Raw genomic sequence first — 15,157 nt, 5'->3', positions numbered from 1 at the left:
AAAATCAACCTAACTTACACACCCCTCAATTTACTGCCATCCACGTGCTTGTCCAGCAGTCACTTGTCTCTGACTCTACTACCACTGCTGGCAGTACCTTCCATGCACCCACCACTCTCTGTGTTAAGAACCTACCTCTGACATCTCCCCAATACCTTCCTCCAATCACCTTAAAATTATCACCTCTTGTGACAGCCATTTCTGCTCTGGGGAAAAGTCTCCGTCTACTCTATCTATGCCTCTCATTACCTTGTATACCTCTATCAAGTCACCTCTCTTCCTTCTTCTCTCCAGTATGAAAAGCCAGAGCTCACTCAAACTCTTTTCATAAGACAAGCCCTCCAATCCAGGACATCCTGGTAAATCTCTCCACTCTCTCGAAAGCATCTACATCCTTCCTATAATGAGGCGACCAGAACTGGACACAATATTCCAAGTGTGGTCTAACCAGGGTTTTATAGAGCTGTAGCAAAACCTCACAGCTTTAAAACTCAATCCCCCTGTTAATGAAAGCCAAAAGACCATATACCTTCTTAACAGCCCTATCAACTTGGGTGGCAATTTTGAGGGGTCTATGTACATGGACCCCAAGATCCTGCTGTTCCTGCACATTGCCAAGAATCTTGTTTTTAACCATGTATTCAGCATTCAAATTTGACCTTCCAAAATGAATCACTTCACATTTATCCAGGTTGAACTCCATTTGCCACTTCTCAGCCCAGCTCTGTATCCTGTCAATGTCTTGTTGTAGCCTGCAACAGCCCTCCACACTATCTACAACACCACCGACCTTCATATCATCAGCAAACTTACTAACCCACCCTTCCACTTCTTCATCCAAGTCATTTATAAAACTACAAAAAGCAGAGGCCCAAGAACAGATCCCTGCGAACACCACCTCCAGGTAGAATTCTTTCCATCCACTACCACTCACTGTCTTCTTTTGGCCAGCCAAATCTGGATCCAAACAGCCAAATTTCCCTGTATCCCATACCTCCTAACCTTCTGAATGAACCTACTGTGGGGAACCTTATCAAATGCCTGACTGAAATCCATAGACACCACATCCACTGCTCAACCTCATCAACTTGTCTCATCACGTCCCCAAAGAACTCAATAAGGCTTGTGACGCAAGATCTGCTCCTCACAAAGCCATGCTGACTGTCTTTAATCAAACTATGTTTTTCCAAACAGTCATAAATCCTGTCTCTCAGAATCCTTTCCAGTACTTGCTTACCACGAACATAAGACTGACTGGTCTATAATTCCTAGGGATTTCCCTATTCCCTTTCTTGAACAGAGGGAAAACATTCACCTCCCTCAAATCATCCCATATTATCCCTGTGGAGATTGAGGATGCAAAAATCATTGCCAGAAGTGCAGCAATCTCATTCCTCACTTCCCATAGTCTGGATATATCTGACTGGCCCTGGGGACTTATCTCTCTTGATGATTCCCAACACATCCAATTTCTTAATATCAATCTGTTCAAGCCCATTAACCTGGTCCATGGTGTTCTCATTATCAACAAGGTCAACACTGAAGTCTAGTCAATACTGAAGCAAAAACTCATTTAAGGCCTGCCTTACCTCTTCAGACTCCAGGCATAAGTTCCCTCCACTATCCCTGATCGACCTTACCCTCTCTCTGATCATTCTTATTCCTCATGTAAGTGTAGAATGCCTCTGGGTTTTCCTAACCCTTCACACCAAGAACATTTGACTGCAATGAATGTTTTGAGGTAAGAATCTTTGCGGGCCAATCGCAGCCTCAATTGATTGAATCAAATTAGTCATCCAAACTTGCGAGAGCCTTCTGTAGTGTTCTTGCTAATCAGCAAATACAGTTGTTAGAAATGTAAATGGAAACTTTGATTCAATTGCTGGAAAATCAATCAAGAGTGCTATTTTATTTTTCAGCTGATCATCTGCTTTACATCAGCTTTGGAGCCCTCAGAGGAGGATTATACAGCGGTCAGCATCTGACTTTCAAACTTTCTCAAGATGAGTCTGCACCAATGGGAGTATTTTTTATCTCTTTTTTGCAATCACACTGGCAACAAATGCTTTTGTTAGCACTTAACTCAGTTAAGTCCCGAATTAAAAGGCTTTAACATGTTAAATCTGAGGCTTTTCAGAAAATTAAGACTCATCAAGGAAGTGATTGAGTTCAGATAACAGTCAAATTAATGATGACTCCTTTGTATTATTATTAAATATATGCTACAAGACATTTGGTTTGCTCTCTCATCCACTTCTTTTATCTGCAATTTATGAAGTGGAAAATTTGTTAGTTTTGTTAATGAAAATATGATGAGAGTGATTTGTTCAATCTATTGGTGACATATTATATACCCGCAATCAACTTTGTTCAACTGAGGATGAAATTAGGGGGGACTCCGATTCCAGAAGTTAAACTTGTTTGGAGACAAATGCCTGCAAGTTGAATGAAAATTATCACAATTTACTGTGATGACTAGCAAGGAAGCATGGCTAAAATATCTGATCATTTATGCCAGGACTTCGGTTGAAGTTATCAGCTCATTAACATGACACGTGTCTGAAAATCTCTACTTCATGAGTCAATCACAGTATGCAACTGAAGAAATTCAATCTGCTCAGTGAAGAGGAAACATGGCATATGATTCTTTGTGAAGCAGACAAATGTCCATAGATACAGGGTACAGTCAAAAGTAAGAAACTGGATGATCAAAGTATCCAGGATACTCTGACAAAGAGAGTACCACATCCAATCAGAAAGATATTGCCTGATCCAGCAAACCAGGATACTGCAAGGAAGGATGTCCTTCTGTTCAACAGGGCAGCTCTCTGCAATAGATATTCACAAGATCAAACACCTCTCTTGATGCTATAGGACAACTACCTGAGTAAGCAGAGAAGACTTATTACATGCAGGAAACATGCAGATTAAGGGTTTTCCAGATAACACAATGGACAAACCATGAGGTACACAAGGAATGAGATCCTCCTTGATGGATATCTGAGAGATACAAGATCCTTCCGTGGAGAGATGATCCTCAGATCAGAACCAGAGAGAACGGTCCTCAAGTGAAAGACCTACCATTCTTGTAAGTCTGAAATGGGTGTGCCCTGGAAAAATTGTGAAATATCTAGACCACCTGGATTTGTGAAGCCAGAGATTTAGGGAAGAGATAAAGTTGTGTGATAACTGTGGTTATAGTTAATGATTTAGCTTTGTTTAACTTTTAAACAAGACAAGTTGATCCTGATTATTCAATTAATTGCCTGAGAAGTGAAGGAAGAATGACTGTCACCTATTTTGTTTAGTTGAAATGGGCGCAATGTGTTTACATGCTCTTTCTGTCTGCAAAAGCATTGAGTACACCAAGTCCAGTTCTTTGCACATAGGAAGAACATGTATACACACTGCGCCTGTTTCAACTCACAACACAAGTGACAGCCATTTATTGTTTAATTTTCAGAGCAATGCATTCACAAATCAGAATCAGCATGCCTTATTTAAAAGTTAAACAAAGCTTGGCAATTGACTATAACTCATCATTACCTGGTACATTCTCCATGGCACTGCCTCACCAATCAAAGGTCACATGGTTATTAATTAGCACACTTCTGTCATCGAGAATAAATTTTGTTTTCCACTGAATTTGGTATTTCTTGTGAGTTGTCCTGATCAGTTAAGATGAAAATCTTGGACAAGTGTGCTTTTCTCAACCAATACTCAAATCCTGTAACTACCAAGAAGCAAATTAGGTTTAACTTCACCAATTACCATTGTAAGATTTGAACCTACATCATCAGTGAATGGATTATTAGCTGTGATATTGCCACGATACGACCATATCCCCATTATTACTATTGTGTAATAAACAACATCTTGTTAAGATAATGACATCTTCTCGCTAACACTCAGTCATGGTTGTCCCTCTACTACTATAAACCAAGTGTATCCTTAGACTCAGTCAAAGCAGCATACATCTTCCACAAGAACAATAATGAACAATAATAAAAATTGTTTCAAGTTTTAATTCTGCTGTAATATAGGCAGAAAGGACAGGAAAAAACATTCAGTCCTTTAATCCACTTCAATGACCATTCAATTAGATCCTAACTGATCTTAAATTAACCCATCCCCATCTTGATCCCATAAAACCCTAATTGCACTTGTTACACAAAATAATGTTGATACAGTTTATATATTTGTAAGTGACTGAACTGTAACTGTTTCATGAGGGAAAGACTCCTGATTCTGTGTGTAGAAGTACTTCCTAATGTCCATAATGCCAAGCCATGGAATTAAAACAACAATCCTTTACATTTTCAAAACAAAACCTAAAAAAAGAGAAAAATGTCATTTAAAAGTTCTTAATTCAACTGTCTAGTTCATAACTTTATAGTGGAATGTGGCTGGAGAGCAAGTAGAAAATCACCATTTACCAACAAGACAGTGCACATCAGTAAACATAGAAATATAGAACCGTAGAAAGTAGGAGCAGGAGGGGGCCATTCAGCCCTTTGAGTCTGCTACATCATTCAATACAATCATGGCTGATTATCCTACTTAGTACCCTCTTCCCACTTTCTCCCCATTCCCTTGAATCCCTTTAGTCTTGAGAATTATATCTAACTCCTTGAAAATATTGAATGTATTGGTCTCAACCACTTTCTGTTGCAGATTCCACAGGTTCACCACTATCTGGATGACGAAATCCTCTAATCTCAGTCCTAAATGGCCTAGCCTGTATTCTTAGACTGTGATCCTTGGTTCTCGACTCCACCATCATCAGGAAAATCTTTCCTGCATTTACCTTGTTTTGTCTTGTTAGAATTTTATACATTTCTATGAGATACCCCCTCATTCTTCTAAACTCCAGTGAATATTGTCCTAACCAATCTAGTCTCTCTTTATTGTCCTGCCATACTAGGAATCAGTCTGGCGAACTTTTGTGGCACTCTCTCCATATCCAGAACATCCTTCCTGAGGTAAAGGAGACCAAAACTGCACACAATACTCCAGATACAGTCTCACCAAAGTCCTATGGCTGTATAAAGCTGTGGTCAGCCCACATTTGGAATGTTGTGAGCAGTTTTACACCCTGTACCTAAGGAAGGATGTGTTGGTGTTTGATGGGGTCCAGAGGAGGTTTACAAGAATGATCCCAGGGATGAAGGATTTGTCACATGAGGAGCAGTTGAGGAGTCTGAGTCTGTACTCAATAGAGTTAAGGGGGAGATGATATGGGAGATGATTGAAACTTAAAAAATACTGAGAGGCCTGGAGAGAGTAGACGTGGAAAAAATGTTCCCACTTGTAAGAGAGACTAGAACTTGGAGGGCACAGCGTCAGAGTGAAGAGACGACGCTGTAGAACTGAGCTGAGTGGAAATTTCCTCAAACACAGGATCAAATGGCCTTATTCAGCTCCAATATGTTATCTTCTGCAGCACAACATCCTTGCTCCTGAACTCAAATCCTCTTGCTCTGAAGGCAAACATTTGCTTTCTTCACCGCCCTCCGCATCTGTCTGCTTCGAAAGCTCAATTTTCACATTGCACATAAATACAGGGGCAACACACAATATATGATTACAATGCTGAAAATGTGTTGCTGGAAAAACGCAGCAGGTCAGGCAGCATCTTCAGGGCTTATGCCCAAAACGTCAATTCTCCTGTTCCCTGGATGCTGCCTGACCTGCTGCGCTTTTCCAGCAACACATTTTCAGCTCTGATCTCCAGCATCTGCAGACCTCACTTTCTCCCCATATGATTACAATGGTAAATGTTAGCTGTTAAAGACATAATGAAGCAATCTAGACCAAAACAGAGAAATGCAAGGGTGTGATAAGAAAGATGCTTATGGAACCAAATATTATCAGTTATGGAAAATACAGAATATATGCACCTTGTGAGAGGGAATAAATTGGTGAAAGAAGTTTCAATGGATCAAATTAGCTAGTCTCAGTGCTAGTTGTTTTTATGTTCAAGTGTGTGCAGGGATCAGTAAGCCCTGTGTTGAAAACTTATTCTGCACAAAGAAGGAAAAATTGATCAGTTTAAAGGATCTGGAAGACATACAAAATGATGGAGAATTGGAAAAGTGAGAAATATTAGTAGGTAAAATACTAACCATACATGGTGATTGATGAGGTAATTCATGAGAATATAATTGCGTGCTTATGTACAGGTGGGCGGCACGGTGGCACAGTGGTTAGCACTGCTGCCTCACAGCGCCAGAGACCCGGGTTCAATTCCCACCTCAGGCGACTGACTGTGTGGAGTTTGCACATTCTCCCCGTGTCTGCGTGGGTTTCCTCCGGGTGCTCCGGTTTCCTCCCACAGTCCAAAGATGTGCAGGTCAGGTGAATTGGCCATGCTAAATTGCCCGTAGTGTTAGGTAAGGGGTAAATGTAGGGGTATGGGTGGGTTGCGCTTCGACGGGTCGGTGTGGACTTGTTGGGCCTGTTTCCACACTGTAAGTAATCTAATCTAAAGGTGCTTATGTATATATCTCTTTTTGAACTTGGCTGTTACTGTCACGGTTTATTTGTGAGCTATGCTAATCCACAAAGTATGATTTGCTAAACACTGTTCTCAATGTTCTCAATCAGTCATCTTGAAAAGCTGGGGATAAGGCTGGGGGAGGTCAGGTCATCAGGCCACGGACAAGATATGACAACTCATCCCAAAATTGTGAGCAGTGTTGGCAAAGGAGCTGAGGAGAAAGTCACCTTCTATGTACTACTTTAGTCAAGAAATGATGAGTGGACCAGATGAGACTTGTGGGAGTGAAGCAAGAAATAATAATAGTCAGAAATTAATGGATAACTAGAACAGTTGTCAAAATTATTTTTCACTGATACATCATCGGGTATTCTCATCTCAAGGGTGAGAGGTGGTTTTAATAAATTAGCAAAATGGATCTGATGCTCTCTGACAAATATGCAAAGCTTCATCAATAAACGCAGAATTAAACCAGGTGAAGAAAAGGACCAGCATGTTGTATTTGTCTATCTATAGACTTTTCCTCGTGCTCTAAGCTTTAACTCAGGTTATACCCTGAGCTTCCTATGTAAGTTTTTATTCAATAATATTTCAACAATGAAACTGAACACTACAAGATTTATTTTCTCCCAATCGTGTTGTGAAATTATAAAAATCCAAAGAAACAGGGAGTGCTGTACTGCACTAAAGGACAATCCTTTATTCAAGATGTTGAATATTTGCACGCACCTTTCCTTATCCTATCAGTTGACCTCATTGCCAAACATTTTCTATGAAGAGAATGGACCATTGCAGGGAAACATATGCATATCAACAGAGAGCTTTGACTTCACATGATGAGTAAGCTATCAAAAGGGACAGCAGTCAGAAAATGATGGGAGCGACCACTCATGACTCTGTTTTGGTGAGGTAACATTTGTCAATGAATTTAACTCAAGAAGCTGCAATGCTGCTTTGTTGTATTTTCACAACGCGGATGACACTGACAGTGTTTAATTTATTGGCCACTGTCACTTGTTGGTGTTTATGTTAGGACAGTGAGTGATTTGGAGGGCAGTGCTCACCAGGGAGAGAATCTGACAAACTAAGGAGCTGGCACAGACTGAATCAAGAGATGGACCAATGTACTCTGACTAGCCATGAGGGAAACTGTAAAATGGGTCACACAGCTGATAATGAGCCCAGTTCAATCCTCATGCTTTATTCCCATGGTTTCCTCTCATAACTAGCTTACTTTCCTGGCCAAACCATCACAAAGGGCTGGAATTTAATACAACCCAATCGATATTAATTGGTAATTGTGGGGAGATGGTAGTGTATTGGCAACGTTAATTGGTAGGTTACATAGGACCCCCAGACCAATGTTTTAGGACTCAACCTTGAATCCCTGTGATGACAGCTAGTAGAATCCAAATTCAACAAAATATGGAATTAAAACCTGGCCTGATAACAACCATTTAACCACTGATTTATTAAAACCCCCAAGGACAGGAAGGACAAACAGGAAGACAGCTAACGATCCGCATCCATGAACATCAACTAGCCACAAAACGACATGACCAGCTATCCTTAGTAGCCACACAAACAGATGACAAGCAACATGAGTTCGACTGGGACAACACTACTATTATAGGACAAGCCAAACAGAGAACAGCCAGGGAATTCCTAGAGGCATGGCACTCATCCACAGATTCAATCAATAAGCACATCGACCTGGACCCAATACACCGACCACTGCAACGGACAGCTGGAACTGACAACCGGAAGCGGCAGATTCAAACCACTACAAATGCCGGAGGAAACATCACAGAAGCGCTTCACAGGAGGCGTCCAAACACTGAGGATGTCATCTAGACAGGGGACGAAACGTCTGCAACACAAATTCCCAGCTCGGCGAACAGAACCACAAAAATGCTCATGTCTATGGAGCAGGAGCTACAGGCATCTCTTCCCCATCTTCCTATTCAAGGTGCACAATGTCTCCCTGGAGCTCCTCATTGAAGCTGTTTTAAAGGCAGGAGATTTAGTTTCTCCCATTTAGTTTTAAAAAAAACTTTCTCCCGGAGATCCAAAGAACATATCAGGGAACTGACATACAAGTCGCAGTGTGACTGGGAGGAACTGGATCCCATGCCAGCGGATCATCAATGAACCCATAAGAACAGGGAAGGCCAGTGACCAGTCATGTCACTGGTTGTCTAGGATGTGTACACTTTCCTTATGAGTTAAGACCAAAAACTCCATGTGTCAATACAAATACACAAGATGCCCAAGGGTCTTGGGCAGCATCACCAAATGAAGGAACGGTTGAGTGAGAATGATAAAGTAATCTCTGGAAAACAATAAGCAGCCCTCAAAAATTGCAAGAGCCCTCACCACTAGAGACATTCCCCTTGGGAAAGACATCATCTGGTTTAGATTTGGAAAAGACGGTGAGCAGCACAACATGATTAAGGTGAAAGAGAGTGTCAACTGCATTTAGGCCCCTTCAGAGGGCTGAGGACAGGTACAGCCATGTTTCACAGGATGAAGATGCTAGATCTCAGATGGCACAGGCAAGGATGATCCTCCTGGAGCATCAGAGGCAAAAGAGTTTCCTTGTGTTGGAGATCACTGAGACATTATAGGGTGAGGGCCCAGCAATGGAGTTCTCCACGTGCTTGTTCGTGGATCAGAGAATTGAGAAAATAGTCACTCTGAGAGCTTAGCTCTGAACATGTACAGAATTAGGGTGTTGACATGCACAGGAAGTGTAGCCTTGACCATACAGAGTTACTGATGTGTAGTGATGTTACCAGTTGCTTCCCACCCAGAATGTGACATTACTCTATCTTTAAGAGATACTTTTTTTTCCGTTTTGTGTAAATGAAGAGAGGAGGAGTCCGCTCAAAGCCAATAAATTAAACAGCTTGTGAGGCCTTCTTTTTAAAAAAAAGTTGGAACAATAGAAGAAGCCTGACTAGGTGGGGTCAGGGTCCCATAGAACCAGGATTTTTAGTTTTAGCTTTTAGCAGTTGTTGGAGTCTTGAAGCTGAATGTGGAAGCTCTTATTTATCTCTCTGTTACAGCTGAAAGTTGGGGTTCTCTTCCTGCTGCTAGAATTGCATGTGAGACAATCTATTTTACTGACTTTGCCTTTGCCAAGGGTGTGCTTATCAGATATTGCTATATTGGAACAATTAATGTCTAGTTTATTTTTTTAAGTATTTCAACAGAGCTACTGTTAAACCAATTTTTAAAATGTATTTTAACTATAGTACATGAATAAAGTATGTTTTGCTTCAAACCTGGTAGTTTGACCAATCTGAATTGCATCTAAAATGCAATGCCTGGCACTTGTATTGCAAATAAGAGAAGGTTAGGGTATAGGCTATCTTCTTGACATGTTTTGAGGGAGTTTGGTCTAGTCTGTAACAAGAAACCTGGTCCAACATGCAAAGCCTTTCTCAAAGGGCTGGGGCAATTGATGAGGCTGATATGAAGGACCAGCTCTCAGACTGCACAGGCGTTATCTCTCACCTCAACTGTTCTGACTCAGGAACCAAGCCTTTCATAATGCCCTAAGACCATTGTCCTTGCAATGATATAGGATGCTGAGAAGTGATTTGTGGGATGAGTAGAAGTGTTAATAATACTCGGGCCAGACAGGAACTCAGGGATGTCACACTCAGCAGTTGAGTGTGACTGTCAATTATGTCTAAAGATTGACAAATGATTCCATCAACGACAACAATTCACCAGTGCATGCAGGCCAGTTCCCACTGAAATGTGCCAGACACTGCGTGATCCCCATATCTGGTGACTTAATATCCTAAACCCATTCAGTGAGGCCTTTTACTGAGCCTTGCTACCCACTGAAAAGGCACCTTGTTAGTTCAGTGGCAAATTTCAGACTGCATCCCCACACCAGCCCTCCTGGTATAAATTGTGACATCTTCTTTCAAGAAAAGCGACTTTCAAATCCTGTTCACACACTTTCCTGGTCCTTCTGGTAACTGACAATCCAGTGTCTTAAGTTCCATTTAAATTGGAGTTAAAAGATTCCATGGCACTATTCGGAGAAGAGGAAATGGGGCCCTCCCAATATCCTGGCAAATATTTCTCATTAGATCAACATAATGAAAACAGATTATCTGTTATTTGTCGCATTGTTCCTTGATGGTACTTGTCGTGTGCAGGTTAACACCACCTTATCACTGCAATGCCATCATGACTGCGATTCCAAATTAAATCATCTCTGAATGGCTTTGAAATATCTGTAGAACTCGAGATCAGCCACAGTTGGCAGAATAAACTCAAGGGGCTAAGGTGTCCACTCTGTCATCATTCTTATGCTCTGACATTTAAGGTGTCATGGAACAAGCATCTTCTTTTGTTTAAAATTGTGAAAACTTATAACTGAAAATCATGAAATGCACTCAGAGAAAGATTAAGTTTTGGGTCTTCACTAGCAATCAGAATATGCAGACACTTCTATTAGATGTATTGCAGTTCTGCTCAGACCAAATCTTAGATCAATCAGTTGAATAAATTTTGTTCATAGCAGTCTCAGCTTTTTCTCCAGACAAAGTGGATCGTCGAAGCTGCAAAATGAATCAAGAACATCCAGATACCCCTTATTAGTGAATTAAATATCACCAGTTCCATATGTACAAGAAAATGAAGCTCAGGAACAGACCAATGTAACATCACACCAGTTTACCAGTGATCTTTATGTTGCATTTTTCTTGTGCTTCCATATGCTACAATGACTGCACGCCTTACTCCCCAGTTTCAGCTGCAGTCTATCGTGCTCTATACACAGTAGTTTATGAGCATCCAGTAGCTGCAGTCCCCTTTGCTTTTCATACTGCAGCTTAGTAGATATGTTTAGAACTGTCTATAGATATATTTAATCAGAGATATTATAACACTCATCTGGAGCGGGTGGGAGACATATCCTCAAGTACTGCGTAGACTGCAATTTTCTCATGCTCTGTATGCTGTTCATAAATGTTTGATATGCTGGAGTACATTGCTCCTCTAAGATGTTGTTCATGAGTGTTTTATATGCAGTTTTGCGGATCTTAAATACTGCAGTTCACTTGTGCCCTATATTCTGCAGTCTATCAGGCCTCTATATGTTGCAGTTTACTCGTGATTTGCAAGAAGTAGTATACTAGTAATTTGATGGTTTAGTTTCTGTAATGTAATGGTGGTTAATATACAACAGTTTATGATGTTATGCACTGCAGTCATTTGTGCTCAATATGCTGCACTGTACTAGTCTTATATACCATGCAATATTAGTACTCGCATCACTTTGCGAGTGATTTGCAGTTTATTTGTATTCTGTGCGCTTACGATTGCTCATATTTCCATACTGTAGGGATTCTATTCTATTTATATGCTATCGATTCTCTGCTATATATGTTCATAAGACTTGTGCTCTATGCGCTGCACTGGCTTGGTCTCGTAAGTTGCAGAGCACTAGTTTTCTGTGTGCTGCAGCTTGCTAGTCTTTTTATTAATCAGACAGACAACGAGACACCTGCAGGGCAGATGGAACTTGAACCTGAATCTTTTGACCCAGTGACAGGAACACTCCTGCTGTGCCACAAGACCCTAGTTTACTAGCACTCTACTTCAACAAACTACATGATGATGACGCACTGCCAATTCACAAGAGTTATGTTGCTGATTATTTGATATATTTTAATCAACTTGTTCAGAAATGTTATTACACACCTCTAGAGTAGGGGGGACATGAATCCAGGTCTCCAATTTGAAACACATGGCTGAACAATTGCAACCACCCTGCCATGAGTAATGCTATTGATGGGCATATCCGGTTGGTTCTTGTAAAAATCAATTAAAGTTTGGCAATTTAAAGCACAGTTAGACAGAGTCCATCTGCTCAGGAGTCAATACAACTGCAGCCACAGATAGTTGAGCATTTATTTTCATTTGTTCATGTAGTAAGGGCATTGCTGGCTCAATCAGCTTTTAATTAACCATCCCTAATTACCTGGAAGATGGCTAAGAGTCAACAAAATTTCTGTGAAGTCTGAAGTTTCAGGTAGGTCAGATCAAGTAAGGATGGCAGATTTCCTTCTGTACAGAAGATTAGTGAACCGGAAGGATTTTAATTGAATGCAAGAGTTGAGATGACTTATTACAGCTGTTCAAGATGTTGACAATGCCACATTTGGAATACAGTATGCTGTTCTGGTTGCCCTACTATAGAAAAGTTACTATTAATTGAGAAAGGGTGCAGAGAAGATTTACTAGGATGCTCCCTGGACTGGAGGGTTTGAGTTATAAGGAGAGGTTGGGTCGGCTGGGACTTTTTACCCTGGAGCGTAGGAGACTGAAGGGAGACCGTATAAAATTATGAGAGGTATAAATTAGGTAGATAGGCAACAGCTTTTCCCCATGGTAGGGGAGTCTAAAACTAGGGGTATAGTTTTAAAGTCAGAGTGGAAGAAATACAAAAGGATCCAGAGGGGCAATTTTTTCACACAAAGTGCATGTCTAGAACGAGCTACCAGAGATAGTGGTGGAAATGAGTACAATTGCATCATGTAAGGAACATTTAGACATGGATGAAATAGGTATGAAGGGATATGGACCAAACATAAACAAATGGGACTAATTGTGGAAATAGTTCAATTGTAAAAATCGGACAGCATGATCAAGTTGGGCCAAAAGGCCTGTTTCCATGCTGTGGACATCTATGACTCTAATGACAATTGCCAGCAGTTACATGGTCACCATTAGCCTGCTACTTATTTCCAGAATTTTATTGAATTTAAACTTTATGAGATGCTATGGTGGGATTCAATTCCCTGTCCCCAGAACATTAACCTGAAACTCTGGATTACTAGTCCAATCACATCCCCCATATTTACAACGTGGAGTAAGTAAATGCATGTGCAAAATTTATCAACTGGGTTAAAATCCAACTGATCGAACAGAAGACATGCATTATAGATTGGAAGGCTGATCATCCCACTAATCAATTTATAATTCTGCCAATAAATAATTACGAAGATGATACATTTGAACATTACCGGACAGTACAGACTTGCAGGCACAATAGTCACCAGAAAAATAAGTCTTTGAGCATCTCATCAGCTCAGTCGATATTTGTTGTCATCACTTAAAACAGGTCAATGTATTTAGCAGCATTTTTAGTTTAAGATGATGCAGATATCAAGTTGCTGCTCCACCTCCCTATACTCTTTTAATGCTGTGGTGTACTTGGACTTTGATTATGCTTGTCTGTTGCCTGCTTACAGTAGACAGTTAGATAACTTGGGCATGGTCACTTAGAAAAAGCAATTAAACTGAGGCAAGCTGCTGTAAGCACGAGAGTGCAGACATTTTAAAGTATTGATTTAAACTTCAGCCACACACACGGATGTTGATATAACATCGGTACGTGTTCCAAGGCAGAACTCACGAGAGAGACAGAATAAAAACCCATTATTGGCCAAGCTTTGAGTCACCTATTCTACTTTCTCTAGTGGCTTGGTGCCAATATACTACACTCCTATGAAGGTCTAGAGGCATTTGCCTATGTAAAAAGCCATATGTAAATGCAAATTCATTTTTCAAAAATAAACTCTACTTAATGCTGAAAAGCTCTGTGCAGAACTTTTGGTGAAAATCATGGTCATTATCTGATCATCAGCCTTGTAAATCTGGGCTGAAGTGTCTCTGTTTCCATGGTAACATTAAGCAGCACAAGATCAAGAAGAGGTGGTGAATTTGTTTGTTGCACTTTATAATTCCTGAAGAAGGGCTTATGCCCGAAATGTCGATTTTCCTGCTCCTTGGATGCTGCCTGACATTCTGCGCTTTTCCAGCAACACATTTTTCAGCACTTTTTAATTACTGAGCTAAAGTCCACATTTCAGGAAAGCAGTGGATTTGAAGAAAATTAATTCAGTCCCATGAAAAATAGCATCTGAGGTTCTTGACCTTGACCACGTTGGAAGTACAGTCCTTTCATGGTCAATACAACAGATGACTTCATTCCATCTGCATTATTATTGGCGGCAAATGTGGAATGTGGGAAATAAACCAACTCGATATGAAAAAGAAACATTTCCTGGGGTGTATCATGACTGGCCTTCCTAAGAAAACGTTCTTCCCACTTCATCATTCACAATCCCTGCAGGAACATTGAAATCTAATGCAACAAATTGTGTCTTTACCTCTTTCCTGCAGCTCACTGAATTTGAGCTTACCATCCCACTGCACTCTCATTAAAATCACTTCTCAACATTGAGTGTTGGCTATCATTTTCAAAAACAAACCAAATGATGGAATGTGATCCTAAAGTTTTGAAATCTATTAGAAACTTACACCTTGATGTAAGTTTGGCTTCTATCCTCAGCTTGTTTCTCAGTTGTTCACCACACTTTAGTTTTAGAAGGCTGAGTTTATTGTATACGTGTATTTTTGTATGTACATGTTTGTAACATGCACATGTACGTCCACATTTTCTATTCATGTGGCATGTCTAATCTATTCAAGTCTGTGTGTATACAAGGTGAGAGCTTGTACATGTGTTTGTGTATGTTTGTATGTGTGCATGTCTTTATACACGTGTGTTTGTAAGTCTGTATTTTTGTGTATGCTTTTCTTTGATTGTGTTCTTATGTTTGTATT

At 40.4% G+C, this 15,157-nt stretch overlaps 1 protein-coding gene across 3 annotated transcripts in view; it reads right to left on the bottom strand.

Annotated features, from left to right (window-relative positions):
* epha8 (eph receptor A8) overlaps positions 1–15,157 on the bottom strand; it is a 523,624-nt gene that overhangs the window by 395,743 nt on the left and 112,724 nt on the right. The window lies entirely within an intron of this gene.

This window comes from Chiloscyllium plagiosum, chromosome 34 (assembly GCF_004010195.1).
Source record: "Chiloscyllium plagiosum isolate BGI_BamShark_2017 chromosome 34, ASM401019v2, whole genome shotgun sequence".
Lineage (NCBI taxonomy): Eukaryota > Metazoa > Chordata > Chondrichthyes > Orectolobiformes > Hemiscylliidae > Chiloscyllium > Chiloscyllium plagiosum.
The sequence above is the reverse complement of the archived record's forward strand: the minus strand, read 5'-3'. Positions and strand labels throughout refer to the sequence as shown.